A 27,727-nucleotide genomic window follows, 5' to 3' on the forward strand; every position below is an offset into this window, starting at 1 on the left:
CGCTGCTTGTACTTGGCATTTGATTTCTCAAGAATGTCATGGACCTGCTGGCGAATATGTTGGATGCGCTCAATGAAGCTGGTGGCCTTATCTGTTTTGGACTGGACATGAGCTGAATTTATGTGAGTAGCTGCAAGTGGCATGGCCACATCAATGGGGCATAGTGGCTGGAATCCCAAACCCACCTGAAAAGGGCTATGGCCAGTGGAGCTGTGAAGAGCTCGGTTGTAGCTGTGCTGAACATAGGGGAGGCTCTCGTCCCATGTGCGTGGATGCTTTGAGTTATACATGCGCAGAATGTGCACAATCATCCTATTGACAACCTCTGTCTGGCCATCAGTTTGAGGATGGAAGGCTGTGGACTTCGTGAGTTTGGTGTCCAGCATTGACCAGAGACTGGACCAAAATGTGCTGAGAAACCGACTGTCCCGATCTGAGATGATAGACTGTGGGATCCCAAAGTGCACCCACACTCGTTCAAAGAAGAGTTTAGCAGTGGCTTCTGCTGTGATATTCTTCTTGCAGGCCACCATAATGGCCATCTTCGAGAACCTGTCGACGACCACAAAAACACAGTCATTTCCATGCTTAGTGGAAGGAAGGCCTGACATGTAATCCATGGAGATGGATTCCCAAGGTCGACTAGGGGTAGGCAACGGGGTATAGAGGCCGTGCTTCTTAATGGTCGGTTTGGCAATGGCACAGGCAGTACATGATCTGATGTACTTTCCAACATCCTGTCGAAGATTCGGCCAATAGAAATAATTTTGCAGTACTGCCACTGTTTTCTCGACCCCGAAATGCCCAGCAGCCCGACTGTAGTGTGCTTCCCAAATCATCTTGGCACGCTCGCTTGAAGGAACACAAAGGTGACCGAGGTGGCATAATAGGGCATCCTGGAGGTGAAAATCTGGAACATGCCGACCCTCCAAGAGTGTCTGGTATGTGTGGCCGAATTCTGGGTCGCTTTTGTAGAGAAGTGGCCAATCAGAAGTCTCGTGCCCACAAGAGTTGAGCACGGTGGTTAACGCCATGATCGGTGGTCGACTGAGGCAATCTGCAACATTATTGGTGCTGCCCTTCTTATACTTGATATTCAAGTGGAACTGTTGCAGGTATGTAGACCACTTCTGATGGCGATCATTCTGCAATTTCCCTTGGGTCTGTATGAACTGCAGGAGTCGGTGGTCTGTGTGGATGACCGTTTCCTTCCCCAAAATGTAATGCTTCCATTGTCGGCAGGCCTGTACAATGGAATACATCTCTTTATCATAAGTGGGGTACTTCCGGACTGTGTCTGAAAGTGTTTCACTGTGATATGCCACTGGATGTCCATGTTGAGTAAGGACTGCCCCAATAGCATAGTCAGAGGCATCTGTCTCGACCTCAAATGGTTGTTGTAAATCTGGTAACGCGAGCACTGGTGCCGTGCAGAGGCGATCCTTCAACTCCATGAATGCCTTCTGTTGAGATTCAGACCAAAAGAATTTTGCTTTCGCCCCTCCCTTGGTGACTTGACTCAAGGGCCAAGAAATATGAGAAAACCCCAACACAAACCTGCGGTAGAAGTTGGCAAGACCTAGAAAGCTGCGGAGCTCTGTTAGAGTGGTTGGAGAGGGCCAATCCCGAATGACTTGGATCTTGGCTGGATCGACATGCACCCCCTGTTCATCAATGATGTATCCCAGATACTGAACCTGGGTCATGCCAAAAGTGCATTTCTCCAAATTGGCACATAGCTTGTGTTGCCGCAGTGTTTGGAGAACCTGTCGGATGTGGTGGAGGTGCTCTTCCCAACTCTGGCTGAAGATCAGAATGTCATCCAAGTATACTACTACAAAGGAGTTGGTGAATGGCCGCAAGATGTCATCCATTAGCCTCATAAAGGTTGCAGGAGCATTCGTCAATCCGAAAGGCATGACCAACCATTCGAAGAGGCCCTCCTTGGATTTGAAGGCAGTCTTCCACACATCAGAGGGTTCGATTGGTACCTGGTGATATCCTGACTTCAGATCGATCTTGCTGAAATATTTCACCCCCTTTAGTTGGTCTAGGAGGTCATCAATCCGCGGGATCGGGTACCTATTACGGACAGTGATCTTGTTCAGCGCCCGATAGTCAATACAGAGTCTCCACGTCCCATCCTTCTTCTGTACCAACACGATCGGGCTCCCACAGGGCGATGAACTCGGACGGATGTGACCTTTCTGCAGGAGCTCCTGAATCTGCCTCTTGATTTCATGTTCTCCAGAACGGAGCGCCGATAAATTGGTCCATTGGGTAGCGGCGCACCTGGGGTCAGATCGATGGAGTGCTTGACTTGACAGTGCAGAGGAACCCCTGCCGGGGAGGTGAAGATGTCCTCGTACTCCTCCACAATCTTGTCCATCTGTAGTTGTCGTGCAGAGGGACCCCGTCTGGAGGCCGCGGCCACTGTCTTCTTCTTTCCTTGAGGGCGTATCATCAGGAAAACAAATTTCCTGGTTTTGGAAATGATCTTACTGCATTGTTTTGCAGTAATCAAAGAGATGGCGGCAGGTGGTGCTACCTCTGGTATCCTGAACAACTTATTTCCCAATGTAATAATAATAACACGGGGCCTTGATTCATACACAGCATGTCGCTTCCACAAGTATGGTTGTCCTAGTAATACATCACAAACTTCAAGGGGAGCAATGTCACACAATACCTCATCCGTGAAGGGCTTGATGTTGTATGGAAGGCGACACTGCTGGCTCACGCGAAGATCTCGTCCTTGGTGAAGCCACCCAATGGTGTATGGTTGTGGATGTGCTGTGGTCGGTAAGCCCAACCGCTTCACGACCTCTGCCGAAATGAGGTTCTTTTGACTCCCGCTATCAACAATGAACTGTATCGGGGAGCCCTTTACCCACATCTGGGAGTGGAAGAGACGCTCCTCCTCCTCTGGATCTTCGGGTTCATTTTTCTGGATCTTTGCGGTAGCAACAGTGGCGCTGGGATCCGCATCAATGATCTGCTTCCCTTTTTCATACCCCTTATCGGGTTCTGACTCAGAGTCGGAACATGCATCTGATTCTAAAACCTTTAGCTCAGCCACCAGTGACTGCTTGGCCCGACACTCACTTGTGTTGTGAGTGGAGCTCTTATGGAACTCGCACCATTTTCCAGTGTCCTTTCTCGGCTTCGCGGCGCTGTTCTTTGCTTGCAGCTTCGCTGGTTGTCTTGGGCTGTCCCGCCTTGGCTTTGTCCTTTGTTCTGTGGTTTAGGGGCACCTTTCCCCTGCTTTGGATTCGCAGATCCAAAGTCTCGCTTCTTTTGTTTAAACTTCTGCTCGACCTTGACGGCATATCGGTATGCTGCGCCGAGCGAGGAGATGTTTAGGAATTGTATTTCTTCCTGGATGTACTTGTGCAGGCAGCCACGGTATTTGAGTATCAAATGTTGCTCTGAATCCTTGATACCCAACTTTGTGCGAAGGGTATGGAAAAGATTGGTGAACTCCGGCACGTCTTGGTCCCTTCCCTGCCGCAGCGTGGTCCACTTTATGTATTCATCCTCATAGCTTCCGACAGGGTAGTACTGCTCCTTGATGGCATCCCGGAACGAATCCCAGGTGGGTGCGGCTGAAAATAGTGAGCCAGTACTTTCATCCTTCTGCTCGCAGTAGGTTTCCCACCGTCCTTGACGTGGGGGGCTGCTTTGAGAAGAGAAAAAACAATCTTTTCCCGACTCGAAAATTCATGAACAGAAAAATAACCCTCTAGCAGATTTAACCATTTATCTACGGCATTTGCGTCTATCTGACCCTCGAATATGGGGATTTCAAAATTAACTTGTACCTTAAAGGGTGTGGCGTTTCCAGAGTAGCTGCTGGAAGCCGATGCGTTGCTTCTGGGTAGCCGCTGAAGGATCTGGGCAAAGCTGTCCATCATCGCGTTCCGTTGTCGCTCGAGGGCTTCTTCGAGCAAGATTTTGATGGGATCTCCTGCCCCCTCGTCTTTCTTCTCATCCGCCATGGGAGGCCGTCGGGATTTGCGAGGCTGGTCTTGCAAAGGTTCAACCAGTTCAAGCCCTAACTCCTTATATCCCGACCTTGTTGGGGACATGCAAAGAAAAACAGAGAAAAAGCAGACCGCTCTGATACCACTGATCCGGATTTAAACAGGAACGCAACAAATTACAGAGATAACCATATACACAAAGATGCAGCGGAAATAATACTTCATTTCATTAATGGAAAATACTGAAATATGCTTACAACCAGAAATGGAAATAAACCAGCTAGGGCGATGGTAGCTTATCTCTGAGAAGAGATGTGATGGCTACATGCCTCTGAACTGTGTTACAATGAGGCTCGAAGGCCTATTTATTGTTGAGAAACAATGAAAAACCCTTAACATTCCAAAACCTAACCCTAGAAGATGAAACGCCAAACTGTGGGCCCCGTTTGGGGTAATTGGTACATCAACTTCCCGGGGTCGTAACTTTGGCATACGATCTCCGTTTGACGCGTACAATAGCTCGTTAGAAAGATCTATCCGAGCACTATCATTGTTGGAACGGGCAACATCAGTCCATTCCATGGACCCATGTTGCCCCAGGATTCCCCAAAAAACGTCGTTTAGGGCCTCAAAACGGCTCCGGAAGTTCAGGACCCGAAAAACTGCTAAAAATAGTAAGTTGTGCTACAATTAAGGAAACTGAAAATGCTGAGAAAGACAATGGTGGGGGTCCAGGTGGACTTGGCAGGTGGCCACCAATATCCACCTGGATCATTCCTCCCCCCTTAGGAAGCAATGGTCCCCATTGCGTTGAGCTCCTCCATGAGATGAGGAAACTTTTGCTGAACTTGTTCCCTGGTGAGCCACTTGCCCTGCTGAAGGAGTTGGCCTGCTTTGACAACTCGATACAGTTGGATATTCTGTTGGCGAGTGTTCTTGATCTGTGTGTCCATGATCCGATCAGTTGCAGCTTGTTCCATGCAATCTGGATTTAATTTTGTGGGTTTGAGCTGTTCTGCAATGTCGGATGTGTCTAGCAATGGTGGAAAGTATGGCCGAAGGCGGTCCACATTGAACACTGGGTGCAGGCCAAGGAATGGGGGAATGCTGAGCTCAAATGCATTGTCTCCCATAGCCTTAGTAATGGTGTAAGGACCATATCGGAGTGGTCTCAATTTCCGATAGGCTCCAGTAAGGCGTTCCTTTTGCAAATGCAACCAGACTTTGTCGCCCACCTGAAACTTGTGTGGCACCCGATGTTGATCATGTCGCTGCTTGTACTTGGCATTTGATTTCTCAAGAATGTCATGGACCTGCTGGCGAATATGTTGGATGCGCTCAATGAAGCTGGTGGCCTTATCTGTTTCGGACTGGACATGAGCTGAATTCATGTGAGTAGCTGCAAGTGGCATGGCCACATCAATGGGGCATAGTGGCTGGAATCCCAAACCCACCTGAAAAGGGCTATGGCCAGTGGAGCTGTGAAGAGCTCGGTTGTAGCTGTGCTGAACATAGGGGAGGCTCTCGTCCCATGTGCGTGGATGCTTTGAGTTATACATGCGCAGAATGTGCACAATCATCCTATTGACAACCTCTGTCTGGCCATCAGTTTGAGGATGGAAGGCTGTGGACTTCGTGAGTTTGGTGTCCAGCATTGACCAGAGACTGGACCAAAATGTGCTGAGAAACCGACTGTCCCGATCTGAGATGATAGACTGTGGGATCCCAAAGTGCACCCACACTCGTTCAAAGAAGAGTTTAGCAGTGGCTTCTGCTGTGATATTCTTCTTGCAGGCCATCATAATGGCCATCTTCGAGAACCTGTCGACGACCACAAAAACACAGTCATTTCCATGCTTAGTGGAAGGAAGGCCTGACATGTAATCCATGGAGATGGATTCCCAAGGTCGACTAGGGGTAGGCAACGGGGTATAGAGGCCGTGCTTCTTAATGGTCGGTTTGGCAATGGCACAGGCAGTACATGATCTGATGTACTTCCCAACATCCTGTCGAAGATTCGGCCAATAGAAATAATTTTGCAGTACTGCCACTGTTTTCTCGACCCCGAAATGCCCAGCAGCCCGACTGTAGTGTGCTTCCCAAATCATCTTGGCACGCTCGCTTGAAGGAACACAAAGGTGACCGAGGTGGCATAATAGGGCATCCTGGAGGTGAAAATCTGCAACATGCCGACCCTCCAAGAGTGTCTGGTATGTGTGGCCGAATTCTGGGTCGCTTTTGTAGAGAAGTGGCCAATCAGAAGTCTCGTGCCCACAAGAGTTGAGCACGGTGGTTAACGCCATGATCGGTGGTCGACTGAGGCAATCTGCAACATTATTGGTGCTGCCCTTTTATACTTGATATTCAAGTGAAACTGTTGCAGGTATGTAGACCACTTCTGATGGCGATCATTCTGCAATTTTCCTTGGGTCTGTATGAACTGCAGGGGTCGGTGGTCTGTGTGGATGACCGTTTCCTTCCCCAAAATGTAATGCTTCCATTGTCGGCAGGCCTGTACAATGGAATACATCTCTTTATCATAAGTGGGGTACTTCCGGACTGTGTCTGAAAGTGTTTCACTGTGATATGCCACTGGATGTCCATGTTGAGTAAGGACTGCCCCAATAGCATAGTCAGAGGCATCTGTCTCGACCTCAAATGGTTGTTGTAAATCTGGTAACGCGAGCACTGGTGCCGTGCAGAGGCGATCCTTCAACTCCCTGAATGCCTTCTGTTGAGATTCAGACCAAAAGAATTTTGCTTTCGCCCCTCCCTTGGTGACTTGACTCAAGGGCCAAGAAATATGAGAAAACCCCAACACAAACCTGCGGTAGAAGTTGGCAAGACCTAGAAAGCTGCGGAGCTCTGTTAGAGTGGTTGGAGAGGGCCAATCCCGAATGACTTGGATCTTGGCTGGATCGACATGCACCCCCTGTTCATCAATGATGTATCCCAGATACTGAACCTGGGTCATGCCAAAAGTGCATTTCTCCAAATTGGCACATAGCTTGTGTTGCCGCAGTGTTTGGAGAACCTGTCGGATGTGGTGGAGGTGCTCTTCCCAACTCTGGCTGAAGATCAGAATGTCATCCAAGTATACTACTACAAAGGAGTTGGTGAATGGCCGCAAGATGTCATCCATTAGCCTCATAAAGGTTGCAGGAGCATTCGTCAATCCGAAAGGCATGACCAACCATTCGAAGAGGCCCTCCTTGGATTTGAAGGCAGTCTTCCACACATCAGAGGGTTCGATTGGTACCTGGTGATATCCTGACTTCAGATCGATCTTGCTGAAATATTTCGCCCCCTTTAGTTGGTCTAGGAGGTCATCAATCCGCGGGATCGGGTACCTATTACGGACAGTGATCTTGTTCAGCGCCCGATAGTCAATACAGAGTCTCCACGTCCCATCCTTCTTCTGTACCAACACGATCGGGCTCCCACAGGGCGATGAACTCGGACGGATGTGACCTTTCTGCAGGAGCTCCTGAATCTGCCTCTTGATTTCATTGTTCTCCAGAACGGAGCGCCGATAAATTGGTCCATTGGGTAGCGGCGCACCTGGGGTCAGATCGATGGAGTGCTTGACTTGACAGTGCAGAGGAACCCCTGCCGGGGAGGTGAAGATGTCCTCGTACTCCTCCACAATCTTGTCCATCTGTAGTTGTCGTGCAGAGGGACCCCGTTTGGAGGCCGCGGCCACTGTCTTCTTCTTTCCTTGAGGGCGTATCATCAGGAAAACAAATTTCCTGGTTTTGGAAATGATCTTACTGCATTGTTTTGCAGTAATCAAAGAGATGGCGGCAGGTGGTGCTACCTCTGGTATCCTGAACAACTTATTTCCCAATGTAATAATAACAGCACGGGGCCTTGATTCATACACAGCATGTCGCTTCCACAAGTATGGTTGTCCTAGTAATACATCACAAACTTCAAGGGGAGCAATGTCACACAATACCTCATCCGTGAAGGGCTTGATGTTGTATGGAAGGCGACACTGCTGGCTCACGCGAAGATCTCGTCCTTGGTGAAGCCACCCAATGGTGTATGGTTGTGGATGTGCTGTGGTCGGTAAGCCCAACCGCTTCACGACCTCTGCCGAAATGAGGTTCTTTTGACTCCCGCTATCAACAATGAACTGTATCGGGGAGCCCTTTACCCACATCTGGGAGTGGAAGAGACGCTCCTCCTCCTCTGGATCTTCGGGTTCATTTTTCTGGATCTTTGCGGTAGCAACAGTGGCGCTGGGATCCGCATCAATGATCTGCTTCCCTTTTTCATACCCCTTATCGGGTTCTGACTCAGAGTCGGAACATGCATCTGATTCTGAAACCTTTAGCTCAGCCACCAGTGACTGCTTGGCCCGACACTCACTTGTGTTGTGAGTGGAGCTCTTATGGAACTCGCACCATTTTCCAGTGTCCTTTCTCGGCTTCGCGGCGCTGTTCTTTGCTTGCAGCTTCGGCTGGTTGTCTTGGGCTGTCCCGCCTTGGCTTTGTCCTTTGTTCTGTGGTTTAGGGGCACCTTTCCCCTGCTTTGGATTCGCAGATCCAAAGTCTCGCTTCTTTTGTTTAAACTTCTGCTCGACCTTGACGGCATATCGGTATGCTGCGCCGAGCGAGGGGATGTTTAGGAATTGTATTTCTTCCTGGATGTACTTGTGCAGGCAGCCACGGTATTTGAGTATCAAATGTTGCTCCGAATCCTTGATACCCAACTTTGTGCGAAGGGTATGGAAAAGATTGGTGAACTCCGGCACGTCTTGGTCCCTTCCCTGCCGCAGCGTGGTCCACTTTATGTATTCATCCTCATAGCTTCCGACAGGGTAGTACTGCTCCTTGATGGCATCCCGGAACGAATCCCAGGTGGGTGCGGCTGAAAATAGTGAGCCAGTACTTTCATCCTTCTGCTCGCAGTAGGTTTCCCACCAGTCCTTGACGTGGGGGGCTGCTTTGAGAAGAGCAAAAACAATCTTTTCCCGACTCGAAAATTCATGAACAGAAAAATAACCCTCTAGCAGATTTAACCATTTATCTACGGCATCTGCGTCTATCTGACCCTCGAATATGGGGATTTCAAAATTAACTTGTACCTTAAAGGGTGTGGCGTTTCCAGAGTAGCTGCTGGAAGCCGATGCGCCGCTTCTGGGTAGCCGCTGAAGGATCTGGGCAAAGCTGTCCATCATCGCGTTCCGTTGTCGCTCGAGGGCTTCTTCGAGCAAGATTTTGATGGGATCTCCTGCCCCCTCGTCTTTCTTCTCGTCCGCCATGGGAGGCCGTCGGGATTTGCGAGGCTGGTCTTGCAAAGGTTCAACCAGTTCAAGCCCTAACTCCTTATATCCCGACCTTGTTGGGGACATGCAAAGAAAAACAGAGAAAAAGCAGACCGCTCTGATACCACTGATCCGGATTTAAACAGGAACGCAACAAATTACAGAGATAACCATATACACAAAGATGCAGCGGAAATAATACTTCATTTCATTAATGGAAAATACTGAAATATGCTTACAACAGAAATGGAAATAAACCAGCTAGGGCGATGGTAGCTTATCTCTGAGAAGAGATGTGATGGCTACATGCCTCTGAACTGTGTTACAATGAGGCTCGAAGGCCTATTTATTGTTGAGAAACAATGGAAAACCCTTAACATTCCAAAACCTAACCCTAGAAGATGAAACGCCAAACTGTGGGCCCCGTTTGGGGTAAGTTGGTACATCAACTTCCCGGGGTCGTAACTTTGGCATACGATCTCCGTTTGACGCGTACAATAGCTCGTTAGAAAGATCTATCCGAGCACTATCATTGTTGGAACGGGCAACATCGGTCCATTCCATGGGCCCATGTTGCCCCGGATTCCCAAAAAAACGTCGTTTAGGGCCTCAAAACGGCTCCGGAAGTTCAGGACCCGAAAAACTGCTAAAAATAGTAAGTTGTGCTACAATTAAGGAAACTGAAAATGCTGAGAAGACAATGGTGGGGGTCCAGGTGGACTTGGCAGGTGGCCACCAATATCCACCTGGATCATTCCTCCCCCCTTAGGAAGCAATGGTCCCCATTGCGTTGAGCTCCTCCATGAGATGAGGAAACTTTTGCTGAACTTGTTCCCTGGTGAGCCACTTGCCCTGCTGAAGGAGTTGGCCTGCTTTGACAACTCGATACAGTTGGATATTCTGTTGGCGAGTGTTCTTGATCTGTGTGTCCATGATCCGATCAGTTGCAGCTTGTTCCATGCAATCTGGATTTAATTCTGTGGGTTTGAGCTGTTCTGCAATGTCGGATGTGTCTAGCAATGGTGGAAAGTATGGCCGAAGGCGGTCCACATTGAACACTGGGTGCAGGCCAAGGAATGGGGGAATGCTGAGCTCAAATGCATTGTCTCCCATAGCCTTAGTAATGGTGTAAGGACCATATCGGAGTGGTCTCAATTTCCGATAGGCTCCAGTAAGGCGTTCCTTTTGCAAATGCAACCAGACTTTGTCGCCCACCTGAAACTTGTGTGGCACCCGATGTTGATCATGTCGCTGCTTGTACTTGGCATTTGATTTCTCAAGAATGTCATGGACCTGCTGGCGAATATGTTGGATGCGCTCAATGAAGCTGGTGGCCTTATCTGTTTCGGACTGGACATGAGCTGAATTCATGTGAGTAGCTGCAAGTGGCATGGCCACATCAATGGGGCATAGTGGCTGGAATCCCAAACCCACCTGAAAAGGGCTATGGCCAGTGGAGCTGTGAAGAGCTCGGTTGTAGCTGTGCTGAACATAGGGGAGGCTCTCGTCCCATGTGCGTGGATGCTTTGAGTTATACATGCGCAGAATGTGCACAATCATCCTATTGACAACCTCTGTCTGGCCATCAGTTTGAGGATGGAAGGCTGTGGACTTCGTGAGTTTGGTGTCCAGCATTGACCAGAGACTGGACCAAAATGTGCTGAGAAACCGACTGTCCCGATCTGAGATGATAGACTGTGGGATCCCAAAGTGCACCCACACTCGTTCAAAGAAGAGTTTAGCAGTGGCTTCTGCTGTGATATTCTTCTTGCAGGCCATCATAATGGCCATCTTCGAGAACCTGTCGACGACCACAAAAACACAGTCATTTCCATGCTTAGTGGAAGGAAGGCCTGACATGTAATCCATGGAGATGGATTCCCAAGGTCGACTAGGGGTAGGCAACGGGGTATAGAGGCCTTGCTTCTTAATGGTCGGTTTGGCAATGGCACAGGCAGTACATGATCTGATGTACTTCCAACATCCTGTCGAAGATTCGGCCAATAGAAATAATTTTGCAGTACTGCCACTGTTTTCTCGACCCCGAAATGCCCAGCAGCCCGACTGTAGTGTGCTTCCCAAATCATCTTGGCACGCTCGCTTGAAGGAACACAAAGGTGACCGAGGTGGCATAATAGGGCATCCTGGAGGTGAAAATCTGCAACATGCCGACCCTCCAAGAGTGTCTGGTATGTGTGGCCGAATTCTGGGTCGCTTTTGTAGAGAAGTGGCCAATCAGAAGTCTCGTGCCCACAAGAGTTGAGCACGGTGGTTAACGCCATGATCGGTGGTCGACTGAGGCAATCTGCAACATTATTGGTGCTGCCCTTTTATACTTGATATTCAAGTGAAACTGTTGCAGGTATGTAGACCACTTCTGATGGCGATCATTCTGCAATTTCCCTTGGGTCTGTATGAACTGCAGAGGTCGGTGGTCTGTGTGGATGACCGTTTCCTTCCCCAAAATGTAATGCTTCCATTGTCGGCAGGCCTGTACAATGGAATACATCTCTTTATCATAAGTGGGGTACTTCCGGACTGTGTCTGAAAGTGTTTCACTGTGATATGCCACTGGATGTCCATGTTGAGTAAGGACTGCCCCAATAGCATAGTCAGAGGCATCTGTCTCGACCTCAAATGGTTGTTGTAAATCTGGTAACGCGAGCACTGGTGCCGTGCAGAGGCGATCCTTCAACTCCCTGAATGCCTTCTGTTGAGATTCAGACCAAAAGAATTTTGCTTTCGCCCCTCCCTTGGTGACTTGACTCAAGGGCCAAGAAATATGAGAAAACCCCAACACAAACCTGCGGTAGAAGTTGGCAAGACCTAGAAAGCTGCGGAGCTCTGTTAGAGTGGTTGGAGAGGGCCAATCCCGAATGACTTGGATCTTGGCTGGATCGACATGCACCCCCTGTTCATCAATGATGTATCCCAGATACTGAACCTGGGTCATGCCAAAAGTGCATTTCTCCAAATTGGCACATAGCTTGTGTTGCCGCAGTGTTTGGAGAACCTGTCGGATGTGGTGGAGGTGCTCTTCCCAACTCTGGCTGAAGATCAGAATGTCATCCAAGTATACTACTACAAAGGAGTTGGTGAATGGCCGCAAGATGTCATCCATTAGCCTCATAAAGGTTGCAGGAGCATTCGTCAATCCGAAAGGCATAACCAACCATTCGAAGAGGCCCTCCTTGGATTTGAAGGCAGTCTTCCACACATCAGAGGGTTCGATTGGTACCTGGTGATATCCTGACTTCAGATCGATCTTGCTGAAATATTTCGCCCCCTTTAGTTGGTCTAGGAGGTCATCAATCCGCGGGATCGGGTACCTATTACGGACAGTGATCTTGTTCAGCGCCCGATAGTCAATACAGAGTCTCCACGTCCCATCCTTCTTCTGTACCAACACGATCGGGCTCCCACAGGGCGATGAACTCGGACGGATGTGACCTTTCTGCAGGAGCTCCTGAATCTGCCTCTTGATTTCATTGTTCTCCAGAACGGAGCGCCGATAAATTGGTCCATTGGGTAGCGGCGCACCTGGGGTCAGATCGATGGAGTGCTTGACTTGACAGTGCAGAGGAACCCCTGCCGGGGAGGTGAAGATGTCCTCGTACTCCTCCACAATCTTGTCCATCTGTAGTTGTCGTGCAGAGGGACCCCGTTTGGAGGCCGCGGCCACTGTCTTCTTCTTTCCTTGAGGGCGTATCATCAGGAAAACAAATTTCCTGGTTTTGGAAATGATCTTACTGCATTGTTTTGCAGTAATCAAAGAGATGGCGGCAGGTGGTGCTACCTCTGGTATCCTGAACAACTTATTTCCCAATGTAATAATAACAGCACGGGGCCTTGATTCATACACAGCATGTCGCTTCCACAAGTATGGTTGTCCTAGTAATACATCACAAACTTCAAGGGGAGCAATGTCACACAATACCTCATCCGTGAAGGGCTTGATGTTGTATGGAAGGCGACACTGCTGGCTCACGCGAAGATCTCGTCCTTGGTGAAGCCACCCAATGGTGTATGGTTGTGGATGTGCTGTGGTCGGTAAGCCCAACCGCTTCACGACCTCTGCCGAAATGAGGTTCTTTTGACTCCCGCTATCAACAATGAACTGTATCGGGGAGCCCTTTACCCACATCTGGGAGTGGAAGAGACGCTCCTCCTCCTCTGGATCTTCGGGTTCATTTTTCTGGATCTTTGCGGTAGCAACAGTGGCGCTGGGATCCGCATCAATGATCTGCTTCCCTTTTTCATACCCCTTATCGGGTTCTGACTCAGAGTCGGAACATGCATCTGATTCTGAAACCTTTAGCTCAGCCACCAGTGACTGCTTGGCCCGACACTCACTTGTGTTGTGAGTGGAGCTCTTATGGAACTCGCACCATTTTCCAGTGTCCTTTCTCGGCTTCGCGGCGTTGTTCTTTGCTTGCAGCTTCGGCTGGTTGTCTTGGGCTGTCCCGCCTTGGCTTTGTCCTTTGTTCTATGGTTTGGGGCACCTTTCCCCTGCTTTGGATTCGCAGATCCAAAGTCTCGCTTCTTTTGTTTAAACTTCTGCTCGACCTTGACGGCATATCGGTATGCTGCGCCGAGCGAGGGGATGTTTAGGAATTGTATTTCTTCCTGGATGTACTTGTGCAGGCAGCCACGGTATTTGAGTATCAAATGTTGCTCCGAATCCTTGATACCCAACTTTGTGCGAAGGGTATGGAAAAGATTGGTGAACTCCGGCACGTCTTGGTCCCTTCCCTGCCGCAGCGTGGTCCACTTTATGTATTCATCCTCATAGCTTCCGACAGGGTAGTACTGCTCCTTGATGGCATCCCGGAACGAATCCCAGGTGGGTGCGGCTGAAAATAGTGAGCCAGTACTTTCATCCTTCTGCTCGCAGTAGGTTTCCCACCAGTCCTTGACGTGGGGGGCTGCTTTGAGAAGAGCAAAAACAATCTTTTCCCGACTCGAAAATTCATGAACAGAAAAATAACCCTCTAGCAGATTTAACCATTTATCTACGGCATCTGCGTCTATCTGACCCTCGAATATGGGGATTTCAAAATTAACTTGTACCTTAAAGGGTGTGGCGTTTCCAGAGTAGCTGCTGGAAGCCGATGCGCCGCTTCTGGGTAGCCGCTGAAGGATCTGGGCAAAGCTGTCCATCATCGCGTTCCGTTGTCGCTCGAGGGCTTCTTCGAGCAAGATTTTGATGGGATCTCCTGCCCCCTCGTCTTTCTTCTCGTCCGCCATGGGAGGCCGTCGGGATTTGCGAGGCTGGTCTTGCAAAGGTTCAACCAGTTCAAGCCCTAACTCCTTATATCCCGACCTTGTTGGGGACATGCAAAGAAAAACAGAGAAAAAGCAGACCGCTCTGATACCACTGATCCGGATTTAAACAGGAACGCAACAAATTACAGAGATAACCATATACACAAAGATGCAGCGGAAATAATACTTCATTTCATTAATGGAAAATACTGAAATATGCTTACAACCAGAAATGGAAATAAACTAGCTAGGGCGATGGTAGCTTATCTCTGAGAAGAGATGTGATGGCTACATGCCTCTGAACTGTGTTACAATGAGGCTCGAAGGCCTATTTATTGTTGAGAAACAATGGAAAACCCTTAACATTCCAAAACCTAACCCTAGAAGATGAAACGCCAAACTGTGGGCCCCGTTTGGGGTAAATTGGTACATCAACTTCCCGGGGTCGTAACTTTGGCATACGATCTCCGTTTGACGCGTACAATAGCTCGTTAGAAAGATCTATCCGAGCACTATCATTGTGGGAACGGGCAACATCGGCCATTCCATGGACCCATGTTGCCCCGGATTCCCCAAAAAACGTCGTTTAGGGCCTCAAAACGGCTCCGGAAGTTCAGGACCCGAAAAACTGCTAAAAATAGTAAGTTGTGCTACAATTAAGGAAACTGAAAATGCTGAGAAAGACAATGGTGGGGGTCCAGGTGGACTTGGCAGGTGGCCACCAATATCCACCTGGATCATTCCTCCCCCCTTAGGAAGCAATGGTCCCCATTGCGTTGAGCTCCTCCATGAGATGAGGAAACTTTTGCTGAACTTGTTCCCTGGTGAGCCACTTGCCCTGCTGAAGGAGTTGGCCTGCTTTGACAACTCGATACAGTTGGATATTCTGTTGGCGAGTGTTCTTGATCTGTGTGTCCATGATCCGATCAGTTGCAGCTTGTTCCATGCAATCTGGATTTAATTCTGTGGGTTTGAGCTGTTCTGCAATGTCGGATGTGTCTAGCAATGGTGGAAAGTATGGCCGAAGGCGGTCCACATTGAACACTGGGTGCAGGCCAAGGAATGGGGGAATGCTGAGCTCAAATGCATTGTCTCCCATAGCCTTAGTAATGGTGTAAGGACCATATCGGAGTGGTCTCAATTTCCGATAGGCTCCAGTAAGGCGTTCCTTTTGCAAATGCAACCAGACTTTGTCGCCCACCTGAAACTTGTGTGGCACCCGATGTTGATCATGTCGCTGCTTGTACTTGGCATTTGATTTCTCAAGAATGTCATGGACCTGCTGGCGAATATGTTGGATGTGCTCAATGAAGCTGGTGGCATTATCTGTTTCGGACTGGACATGAGCTGAATTTATGTGAGTAGCTGCAAGTGGCATGGCCACATCAATGGGGCATAGTGGCTGGAATCCCAAACCCACCTGAAAAGGGCTATGGCCAGTGGAGCTGTGAAGAGCTCGGCTGTAGCTATGTTGAACATAGGTGAGGCTCTCGTCCCATGTGTGTGGATGCTTCTGCTGTGATATTCTTCTTGCAGGCCACCATAATGGCCATCTTCGAGAACCTGTCGACGACCACAAAAACACAGTCATTTCCATGCTTAGTGGAAGGAAGGCCTAACATGTAATCCATGGAGATGGATTCCCAAGGTCGACTTGGGGTAGGCAACGGGGTATAGAGGCCGTGCTTCTTAATGGTCGGTTTGGCAATGGCACAGGCAGTACATGATCTGATGTACTTCCCAACATCCTGTCGAAGATTCGGCCAATAGAAATAATTTTGCAGTACTGCCACTGTTTTCTCGACCCCGAAATGCCCAGCAGCCCGACTGTAGTGTGCTTCCCAAATCATCTTGGCACGCTCGCTTGAAGGAACACAAAGGTGACCGAGGTGGCATAATAGGGCATCCTGGAGGTGAAAATCTGCAACATGCCGACCCTCCAAGAGTGTCTGGTATGTGTGGCCGAATTCTGGGTCGCTTTTGTAGAGAAGTGGCCAATCAGAAGTCTCGTGCCCACAAGAGTTGAGCACGGTGGTTAGCGCCATGATCGGTGGTCGACTGAGGCAATCTGCAACATTATTGGTGCTGCCCTTTTTATACTTGATATTCAAGTGGAACTGTTGCAGGTATGTAGACCACTTCTGATGGCGATCATTCTGCAATTTCCCTTGGGTCTGTATGAACTGCAGGGGTCGGTGGTCTGTGTGGATGACCGTTTCCTTCCCCAAAATGTAATGCTTCCATTGTCGGCAGGCCTGTACAATGGAATACATCTCTTTATCATAAGTGGGGTACTTCCGGACTGTGTCTGAAAGTGTTTCACTGTGATATGCCACTGGATGTCCATGTTGAGTAAGGACTGCCCCAATAGCATAGTCAGAGGCATCTGTCTCGACCTCAAATGGTTGTTGTAAATCTGGTAACGCGAGCACTGGTGCCGTGCAGAGGCGATCCTTCAACTCCCTGAATGCCTTCTGTTGAGATTCAGACCAAAAGAATTTTGCTTTCGCCCCGCCCTTGGTGACTTGACTCAAGGGCCAAGAAATATGAGAAAACCCCAACACAAACCTGCGGTAGAAGTTGGCAAGACCTAGAAAGCTGCGGAGCTCTGTTAGAGTGGTTGGAGAGGGCCAATCCCGAATGACTTGGATCTTGGCTGGATCGACATGCACCCCCTGTTCATCAATGATGTATCCCAGATACTGAACCTCGGTCATGCCAAAAGTGCATTTCTCCAAATTGGCACATAGCTTGTGTTGCCGCAGTGTTTGGAGAACCTGTCGGATGTGGTGGAGGTGCTCTTCCCAACTCTGGCTGAAGATCAGAATGTCATCCAAGTATACTACTACAAAGGAGTTGGTGAATGGCCGCAAGATGTCATCCATTAGCCTCATAAAGGTTGCAGGAGCATTCGTCAATCCGAAAGGCATGACCAACCATTCGAAGAGGCCCTCCTTGGATTTGAAGGCAGTCTTCCACACATCAGAGGGTTCGATTGGTACCTGGTGATATCCTGACTTCAGATCGATCTTGCTGAAATATTTCGCCCCCTTTAGTTGGTCTAGGAGGTCATCAATCCGCGGGATCGGGTACCTATTACGGACAGTGATCTTGTTCAGCGCCCGATAGTCAATACAGAGTCTCCACGTCCCATCCTTCTTCTGTACCAACACGATCGGGCTCCCACAGGGCGATGAACTCGGACGGATGTGACCTTTCTGCAGGAGCTCCTGAATCTGCCTCTTGATTTCATTGTTCTCCAGAACGGAGCGCCGATAAATTGGTCCATTGGGTAGCGGCGCACCTGGGGTCAGATCGATGGAGTGCTTGACTTGACAGTGCAGAGGAACCCCTGCCGGGGAGGTGAAGATGTCCTCGTACTCCTCCACAATCTTGTCCATTTGTAGTTGTCGTGCAGAGGGACCCCGTTTGGAGGCCGCGGCCACTGTCTTCTTCTTTCCTTGAGGGCGTATCATCAGGAAAACAAATTTCCTGGTTTTGGAAATGATCTTACTGCATTGTTTTGCAGTAATCAAAGAGATGGCGGCAGGTGGTGCTACCTCTGGTATCCTGAACAACTTATTTCCCAATGTAATAATAACAGCACGGGGCCTTGATTCATACACAGCATGTCGCTTCCACAAGTATGGTTGTCCTAGTAATACATCACAAACTTCAAGGGGAGCAATGTCACACAATACCTCATCCGTGAAGGGCTTGATGTTGTATGGAAGGCGACACTGCTGGCTCACGCGAAGATCTCGTCCTTGGTGAAGCCACCCAATGGTGTATGGTTGTGGATGTGCTGTGGTCGGTAAGCCCAACCGCTTCACGACCTCTGCCGAAATGAGGTTCTTTTGACTCCCGCTATCAACAATGAACTGTATCGGGGAGCCCTTTACCCACATCTGGGAGTGGAAGAGACGCTCCTCCTCCTCTGGATCTTCGGGTTCATTTTTCTGGATCTTTGCGGTAGCAACAGTGGCGCTGGGATCCGCATCAATGATCTGCTTCCCTTTTTCATACCCCTTATCGGGTTCTGACTCAGAGTCGGAACATGCATCTGATTCTGAAACCTTTAGCTCAGCCACCAGTGACTGCTTGGCCCGACACTCACTTGTGTTGTGAGTGGAGCTCTTATGGAACTCGCACCATTTTCCAGTGTCCTTTCTCGGCTTCGCGGCACTGTTCTTTGCTTGCAGCTTCGGCTGGTTGTCTTGGGCTGTCCCGCCTTGGCTTTGTCCTTTGTTCTGTGGTTTCGGGGCACCTTTCCCCTGCTTTGGATTCGCAGATCCAAAGTCTCGCTTCTTTTGTTTAAACTTCTGCTTGACCTTGACGGCATATCGGTATGTTGCGCCGAGCGAGGGATGTTTAGGAATTGTATTTCTTCCTGGATGTACTTGTGCAGGCAGCCACGGTATTTGAGTATCAAATGTTGCTCCGAATCCTTGATACCCAACTTTGTGCGAAGGGTATGGAAAAGATTGGTGAACTCCGGCACGTCTTGGTCCCTTCCCTGCCGCAGCGTGGTCCACTTTATGTATTCATCCTCATAGCTTCCGACAGGGTAGTACTGCTCCTTGATGGCATCCCGGAACGAATCCCAGGTGGGTGCGGCTGAAAATAGTGAGCCAGTACTTTCATCCTTCTGCTCGCAGTAGGTTTCCCACCAGTCCTTGACGTGGGGGGCTGCTTTGAGAAGAGCAAAAACAATCTTTTCCCGACTCGAAAATTCATGAACAGAAAAATAACCCTCTAGCAGATTTAACCATTTATCTACGGCATCTGCGTCTATCTGACCCTCGAATATGGGGATTTCAAAATTAACTTGTACCTTAAAGGGTGTGGCGTTTCCAGAGTAGCTGCTGGAAGCCGATGCGTTGCTTCTGGGTAGCCGCTGAAGGATCTGGGCAAAGCTGTCCATCATCGCGTTCCGTTGTCGCTCGAGGGCTTCTTCGAGCAAGATTTTGATGGGATCTCCTGCCCCCTCGTCTTTCTTCTCGTCCGCCATGGGAGGCCGTCGGGATTTGCGAGGCTGGTCTTGCAAAGGTTCAACCAGTTCAAGCCCTAACTCCTTATATCCCGACCTTGTTGGGGACATGCAAAGAAAAACAGAGAAAAAGCAGACCGCTCTGATACCACTGATCCGGATTTAAACAGGAACGCAACAAATTACAGAGATAACCATATACACAAAGATGCAGCGGAAATAATACTTCATTTCATTAATGGAAAATACTGAAATATGCTTACAACCAGAAATGGAAATAAACAGCTAGGGCGATGGTAGCTTATCTCTGAGAAGAGATGTGATGGCTACATGCCTCTGAACTGTGTTACAATGAGGCTCGAAGGCCTATTTATTGTTGAGAAACAATGGAAAAACCCTTAACATTCCAAAACCTAACCCTAGAAGATGAAACGCCAAACTGTGGGCCCCGTTTGGGGTAAGTTGGTACATCAACTTCCCGGGGTCGTAACTTTGGCATACGATCTCCGTTTGACGCGTACAATAGCTCGTTAGAAAGATCTATCCGAGCACTACCATTGTTGGAACATCGGTCCATACCATGGACCCATGTTGCCCCCGGATTCCCCAAAAAACGTCGTTTAGGGCCTCAAAACGGCTCCGGAAGTTCAGGACCCGAAAAACTGCTAAAAATAGTAAGTTGTGCTACAATTAAGGAAACTGAAAATGCTGAGAAAGAACAATGGTGGGGGTCCAGGTGGACTTGGCAGGTGGCCACCAATATCCACCTGGATCATTCCTCCCCCCTTAGGAAGCAATGGTCCCCATTGCGTTGAGCTCCTCCATGAGATGAGGAAACTTTTGCTGAACTTGTTCCCTGGTGAGCCACTTGCCCTGCTGAAGGAGTTGGCCTGCTTTGACAACTCGATACAGTTGGATATTCTGTTGGCGAGTGTTCTTGATCTGTGTGTCCATGATCCGATCAGTTGCAGCTTGTTCCATGCAATCTGGATTTAATTCTGTGGGTTTGAGCTGTTCTGCAATGTCGGATGTGTCTAGCAATGGTGGAAAGTATGGCCGAAGGCGGTCCACATTGAACACTGGGTGCAGGCCAAGGAATGGGGGAATGCTGAGCTCAAATGCATTGTCTCCCATAGCCTTAGTAATGGTGTAAGGACCATATCGGAGTGGTCTCAATTTCCGATAGGCTCCAGTAAGGCGTTCCTTTTGCAAATGCAACCAGACTTTGTCGCCCACCTGAAACTTGTGTGGCACCCGATGTTGATCATGTCGCTGCTTGTACTTGGCATTTGATTTCTCAAGAATGTCATGGACCTGCTGGCGAATATGTTGGATGCGCTCAATGAAGCTGGTGGCCTTATCTGTTTCGGACTGGACATGAGCTGAATTCATGTGAGTAGCTGCAAGTGGCATGGCCACATCAATGGGGCATAGTGGCTGGAATCCCAAACCCACCTGAAAAGGGCTATGGCCAGTGGAGCTGTGAAGAGCTCGGTTGTAGCTGTGCTGAACATAGGGGAGGCTCTCGTCCCATGTGCGTGGATGCTTTGAGTTATACATGCAGAATGTGCACAATCATCCTATTGACAACCTCTGTCTGGCCATCAGTTTGAGGATGGAAGGCTGTGGACTTCGTGAGTTTGGTGTCCAGCATTGACCAGAGACTGGACCAAAATGTGCTGAGAAACCGACTGTCCCGATCTGAGATGATAGACTGTGGGATCCCAAAGTGCACCCACACTCGTTCAAAGAAGAGTTTAGCAGTGGCTTCTGCTGTGATATTCTTCTTGCAGGCCACCATAATGGCCATCTTCGAGAACTTGTCGACGACCACAAAAACACAGTCATTTCCATGCTTAGTGGAAGGAAGGCCTGACATGTAATCCATGGAGATGGATTCCCAAGGTCGACTAGGGGTAGGCAACGGGGTATAGAGGCCGTGCTTCTTAATGGTCGGTTTGGCAATGGCACAGGCAGTACATGATCGGATGTACTTTCCAACATCCTGTCGAAGATTCGGCCAATAGAAATAATTTTGCAGTACTGCCACTGTTTTCTCGACCCCGAAATGCCCAGCAGCCCGACTGTAGTGTGCTTCCCAAATCATCTTGGCACGCTCGCTTGAAGGAACACAAAGGTGACCGAGGTGGCATAATAGGGCATCCTGAAGGTGAAAATCTGGAACATGCCGACCCTCCAAGAGTGTCTGGTATGTGTGGCCGAATTCTGGGTCGCTTTTGTAGAGAAGTGGCCAATCAGAAGTCTCGTGCCCACAAGAGTTGAGCACGGTGGTTAACGCCATGATCGGTGGTCGACTGAGGCAATCTGCAACATTATTGGTGCTGCCCTTCTTATACTTGATATTCAAGTGAAACTGTTGCAGGTATGTAGACCACTTCTGATGGCGATCATTCTGCAATTTCCCTTGGGTCTGTATGAACTGCAGGGGTCGGTGGTCTGTGTGGATGACCGTTTCCTTCCCCAAAATGTAATGCTTCCATTGTCGGCAGGCCTGTACAATGGAATACATCTCTTTATCATAAGTGGGGTACTTCCGGACTGTGTCTGAAAGTGTTTCACTGTGATATGCCACTGGATGTCCATGTTGAGTAAGGACTGCCCCAATAGCATAGTCAGAGGCATCTGTCTCGACCTCAAATGGTTGTTGTAAATCTGGTAACGCGAGCACTGGTGCCGTGCAGAGGCGATCCTTCAACTCCATGAATGCCTTCTGTTGAGATTCAGACCAAAAGAATTTTGCTTTCGCCCCTCCCTTGGTGACTTGACTCAAGGGCCAAGAAATATGAGAAAACCCCAACACAAACCTGCGGTAGAAGTTGGCAAGACCTAGAAAGTTGCGGAGCTCTGTTAGAGTGGTTGGAGAGGGCCAATCCCGAATGACTTGGATCTTGGCTGGATCGACATGCACCCCCTGTTCATCAATGATGTATCCCAGATACTGAACCTGGGTCATGCCAAAAGTGCATTTCTCCAAATTGGCACATAGCTTGTGTTGCCGCAGTGTTTGGAGAACCTGTCGGATGTGGTGGAGGTGCTCTTCCCAACTCTGGCTGAAGATCAGAATGTCATCCAAGTATACTACTACAAAGGAGTTGGTGAATGGCCGCAAGATGTCATCCATTAGCCTCATGAAGGTTGCAGGAGCATTCGTCAATCCGAAAGGCATAACCAACCATTCGAAGAGGCCCTCCTTGGATTTGAAGGCAGTCTTCCACACATCAGAGGGTTCGATTGGTACCTGGTGATATCCTGACTTCAGATCGATCTTGCTGAAATATTTGCCCCCTTTAGTTGGTCTAGGAGGTCATCAATCCATGGGATCGGGTACCTATTACGGACAGTGATCTTGTTCAGCGCCCGATAGTCAATACAGAGTCTCCACGTCCCATCCTTCTTCTGTACCAACACGATCGGGCTCCCACAGGGCGATGAACTCGGACGGATGTGACCTTTCTGCAGGAGCTCCTGAATCTGCCTCTTGATTTCATCGTTCTCCAGAACGGAGCGCCGATAAATTGGTCCATTGGGTAGCGGCGCACCTGGGGTCAGATCGATGGAGTGCTTGACTTGACAGTGCAGAGGAACCCCTGCCAGGGAGGTGAAGATGTCCTCGTACTCCTCCACAACCTTGTCCATCTGTAGTTGTCGTGCAGAGGGACCCCGTTGGAGGCCGCGGCCACTGTCTTCTTCTTTCCTTGAGGGCGTATCATCAGGAAAACAAATTTCCTGGTTTTGGAAATGATCTTACTGCATTGTTTTGCAGTAATCAAAGAGATGGCGGTAGGTGGTGCTACCTCTGGTATCCTGTACAACTTATTTCCCAATGTAATAATAACAGCACGGGGCCTTGATTCATACACAGCATGTCGCTTCCACAAGTATGGTTGTCCTAGTAATACATCACAAACTTCAAGGGGAGCAATGTCACACAATACCTCATCCGTGAAGGGCTTGATGTTGTATGGAAGGCGACACTGCTGGCTCACGCGAAGATCTCGTCCTTGGTGAAGCCACCCAATGGTGTATGGTTGTGGATGTGCTGTGGTCGGTAAGCCCAACCGCTTCACGACCTCTGCCGAAATGAGGTTCTTTTGACTCCTGCTATCAACAATGAACTGTATCGGGGAGCCCTTTACCCACATCTGGGAGTGGAAGAGACGCTCCTCCTCCTCTGGATCTTCGGGTTCATTTTTCTGGATCTTTGCGGTAGCAACAGTGGCGCTGGGATCCGCATCAATGATCTGCTTCCCTTTTTCATTCCCCTTATCGGGTTCTGACTCAGAGTCGGAACATGCATCTGATTCTGAAACCTTTAGCTCAGCCACCAGTGACTGCTTGGCCCGACACTCACTTGTGTTGTGAGTGGAGCTCTTATGGAACTCGCACCATTTTCCAGTGTCCTTTCTCGGCTTCGCGGCACTGTTCTTTGCTTGCAGCTTCGGCTGGTTGTCTTGGGCTGTCCCGCCTTGGCTTTGTCCTTTGTTCTGTGGTTTGGGGGCACCTTTCCCCTGCTTTGGATTCGCAGATCCAAAGTCTCGCTTCTTTTGTTTAAACTTCTGCTCGACCTTGACGGCATATCGGTATGCTGCGCCGAGCGAGGAGATGTTTAGGAATTGTATTTCTTCCTGGATGTACTTGTGCAGGCAGCCACGGTATTTGAGTATCAAATGTTGCTCTGAATCCTTGATACCCAACTTTGTGCGAAGGGTATGGAAAAGATTGGTGAACTCCGGCACGTCTTGGTCCCTTCCCTGCCGCAGCGTGGTCCACTTTATGTATTCATCCTCATAGCTTCCAACAGGGTAGTACTGCTCCTTGATGGCATCCCGGAACGAATCCCAGGTGGGTGCGGCTGAAAAGAGTGAGCCAGTACTTTCATCCTTCTGCTCGCAGTAGGTTTCCCACCAGTCCTTGACGTGGGGGGCTGCTTTGAGAAGAGCAAAAACAATCTTTTCCCGACTCGAAAATTCATGAACAGAAAAATAACCCTCTAGTAGATTTAACCATTTATCTACGGCATCTGCGTCTATCTGACCCTCGAATATGGGGATTTCAAAATTAACTTGTACCTTAAAGGGTGTGGCGTTTCCAGAGTAGCTGCTGGAAGCCGATGCGTTGCTTCTGGGTAGCCACTGAAGGATCTGGGCAAAGCTGTCCATCATCGCGTTTCGTTGTCGCTCGAGGGCTTCTTCGAGCAAGATTTTGATGGGATCTCCTGCCCCCTCGTCTTTCTTCTCATCTGCCATGGGAGGCCGTCGGGATTTGCGAGGCTGGTCTTGCAAAGGTTCAACCAGTTCAAGCCCTAACTCCTTATATCCCGACCTTGTTGGGGACATGCAGAGAAAAACAGAGAAAAATTAGACCGCTCTGATACCACTGATCCGGATTTAAACAGGAACGCAGCAAATTATAGAGATAACCATATACACAAAGATGCAGCGGAAATAATACTTCATTTCATTAATGGAAAATACTGAAATATGCTTACAACCAGAAATGGAAATATACCAGCTAGGGCGATGGTAGCTTATCTCTGAGAAGAGATGTGATGGCTACATGGCTCTGAACTGTCTTACAATGAGGCTCGAAGGCCTATTTATTGTTGAGAAACAGTGAAAAAAACCCTTAACATTCCAAAAGCTAACCCTAGAAGATGAAACACCAAACTATGGGCCCCGTTTGGGGTAAGTTGGTACATCAACTTCCCGGGGTCGTAACTTTGGCATACGATCTCCGTTTGACGCATACAATAGCTTGTTAGAAGGATCTATCCGAGCACTATCATTGTTGGAACGGGCAACATCGGTCCATTCCACAAAAAACGTTGTTTAGGGCCTCAAAACGGCTCCGGAAGTTCAGGACCCGAAAAACTGCTAAAAATAGTAAGTTGTGCTACAATTAAGGAAACTGAAAATGCTGAGAAGAACAATGGTGGGGGTCCAGGTGGACTTGGCAGGTGGCCACCAATATCGACCTGGATCATAGGGGTCCAAGCAGAATAGGCAGGTGGCAACCAATATCCACCTAGATCAATCCTCCCCCCTTAGGAAGCAATGGTCCCCATTGCGTTGAGTGCATCCATGAGATGGGGAAACTTCTAGTGAACTTGGTCCCTAGTGAGCCACTTGCCTTAGTGCAGGAGTTGGCTAGCTTTGACAACCCGATACAATTCAATCTTCTATTGGAGAGTATTCTTGATCTATGTGTCCATGATCCGATCAATAATGGCATTTTCCATGCTGTATGGGTTTAAAGTTGTTTGTTTGAGTTGTTCTGCAATATCGTATGTGTCCAGTAATGGTGGAAAGTATGGCCAAAGGTGGTCCACATTGAACACTGGGTGTAGGCCAAGGAATGGTGGAATGCTGAGATTGAAAGCATTTTCCCGTACAACCTTGGTGATGGTGTATGGCCCGTATCAGAGCGAATGAAGCTTACAGTGGGGCCCAAAGAGGCACTCTTTTTGAAAATGTAGCCAAACTTTGTCACCCATCTGGAATTTGTGTGGCACTGATGCTGATAATGTCGTTGCTTGTAATTATCATTGGCTTTGTCCAATATGTCATGGACCTATTGACAGATGTGTTGGATGTGCTCAATGAAGCTATTAGCCTTGTCAGATTCAGATTGGATATGGGATAAAGCTGCCTAAGTAGCTGCAAATGGTATGACCACATCAATGGGACATAGTGGCTGGAATACCAACCCCACCTGAAAGGGGATGTGGCCAGTTGAGCTATGGAGAGCTCTATTCTAGCTGTGCTGGACATAGGGGAGGATTTTGTAACATGTGCATGGATGCTTCGAGTTGTACATGTGCAAAATGTGTATAATCATCATGTTGATGATCTTTGTTTGGCCATCAGTTTGGGGGTGGAAATTGTGGACTTAGTGAGATTGGTATCCATCATCAACCAGAGACTTGACCAAAATGTACTTAGGAACTTGCTGCCCCGATATGAGATAATGGACTTTGGGATCCCAAAGTGTACCCATACTTGTTCAAAGAAAGGCTTGATAATGGCTTTTGCCGTGATACTCTTCTTGCTGGTCGCCAGAATGGCCATCTTAGAGAATCTATTGATGACGACGAAAACGTAGTCATTTCCATGCTTAGTAGAAGGGAGGCTCGACATGTAATCCATGGAGATGGATTCTAAAGGTCGATTAGGAGTAGGAAAATGAGTATATAGGCCTTGCTTCTTGATGATCGATTTGTCAATGGCGTAGACAATGCATGATTTGATGTACTTCCCAAAATCTTGTCAAAGCTTCAGCCAATAAAAATACTTCTGTAACACTGCCACTATTTTCTCTACTCGGAAGTGTCCAACAACCCTACTGTAATGGATCTCCCAAATCATCTTGGAACGCTCACTTGAAGGAACATACAAGTGTCCTAGGTGACATAATTGTTGGGAAAAATACTTTTGGCCGGGGGGGGGGTGTGAATCAATGTTTACAAATCAACAACTTTTTACCTTTCATTTCCAAATTTCTATACGCGACTTTACTGAATGGAACCTGCATGTGTAAATGACTGTTCTTAAGACTAAAAGCATATATCTAGTGAACTTACAATTTAGTTAATCCATCATATGTTTGTCTTTAGCTAGTGCATTAGTACTTTATCAACCATTACATAAAAATTAACCATGTGTTGTAATAAATAAACCATCACACATAATCCACACACATGAACAACAAGATTTAAGGTGGAAAACCAACATGGGAGAAAACCACCTGCTGTTTTTGTCTCTGTCTTCTTTAATATAAAAAGTTGTTTACAATATTGTACTGGTGCAGACTCATACCAATACGCAGGCATCTACCTGCAGAAGGCTACAACCTTCTATCGTTCTCCAACTTCTACTAGAAGGGAGCTACAACCCAGTAGCTCGTGTACTCGCTGATATGTTTACCGGTATGTAGGCTCCGGCCTATAGAAGGCTACAACCTTCACTCATTCTCTAGCTACTACTGGAAGGGATATACAACCCCCTGATCTAATCACCAACCACTACTGGTAGGAAGCTTTGACTTCCTCACTGAAGGCTCCAACCCTCAACATCCTCCAAGGACCACATTTCATAAATTTTCAGTCTGGATACTCCTAGTACACAACACCACAATATGTAGGCCACGTTTCATCAAATTTTCATACTGGACCCATCAGTAACATTGAAGATCAAAATC

This window comes from Pinus tabuliformis, chromosome 2_2 (genome assembly GCF_031772625.1).
Source record: "Pinus tabuliformis cultivar Carrire ecotype Pingquan chromosome 2_2, CPIR1, whole genome shotgun sequence".
In the NCBI taxonomy this organism is placed as follows: domain Eukaryota; kingdom Viridiplantae; phylum Streptophyta; class Pinopsida; order Pinales; family Pinaceae; genus Pinus; species Pinus tabuliformis.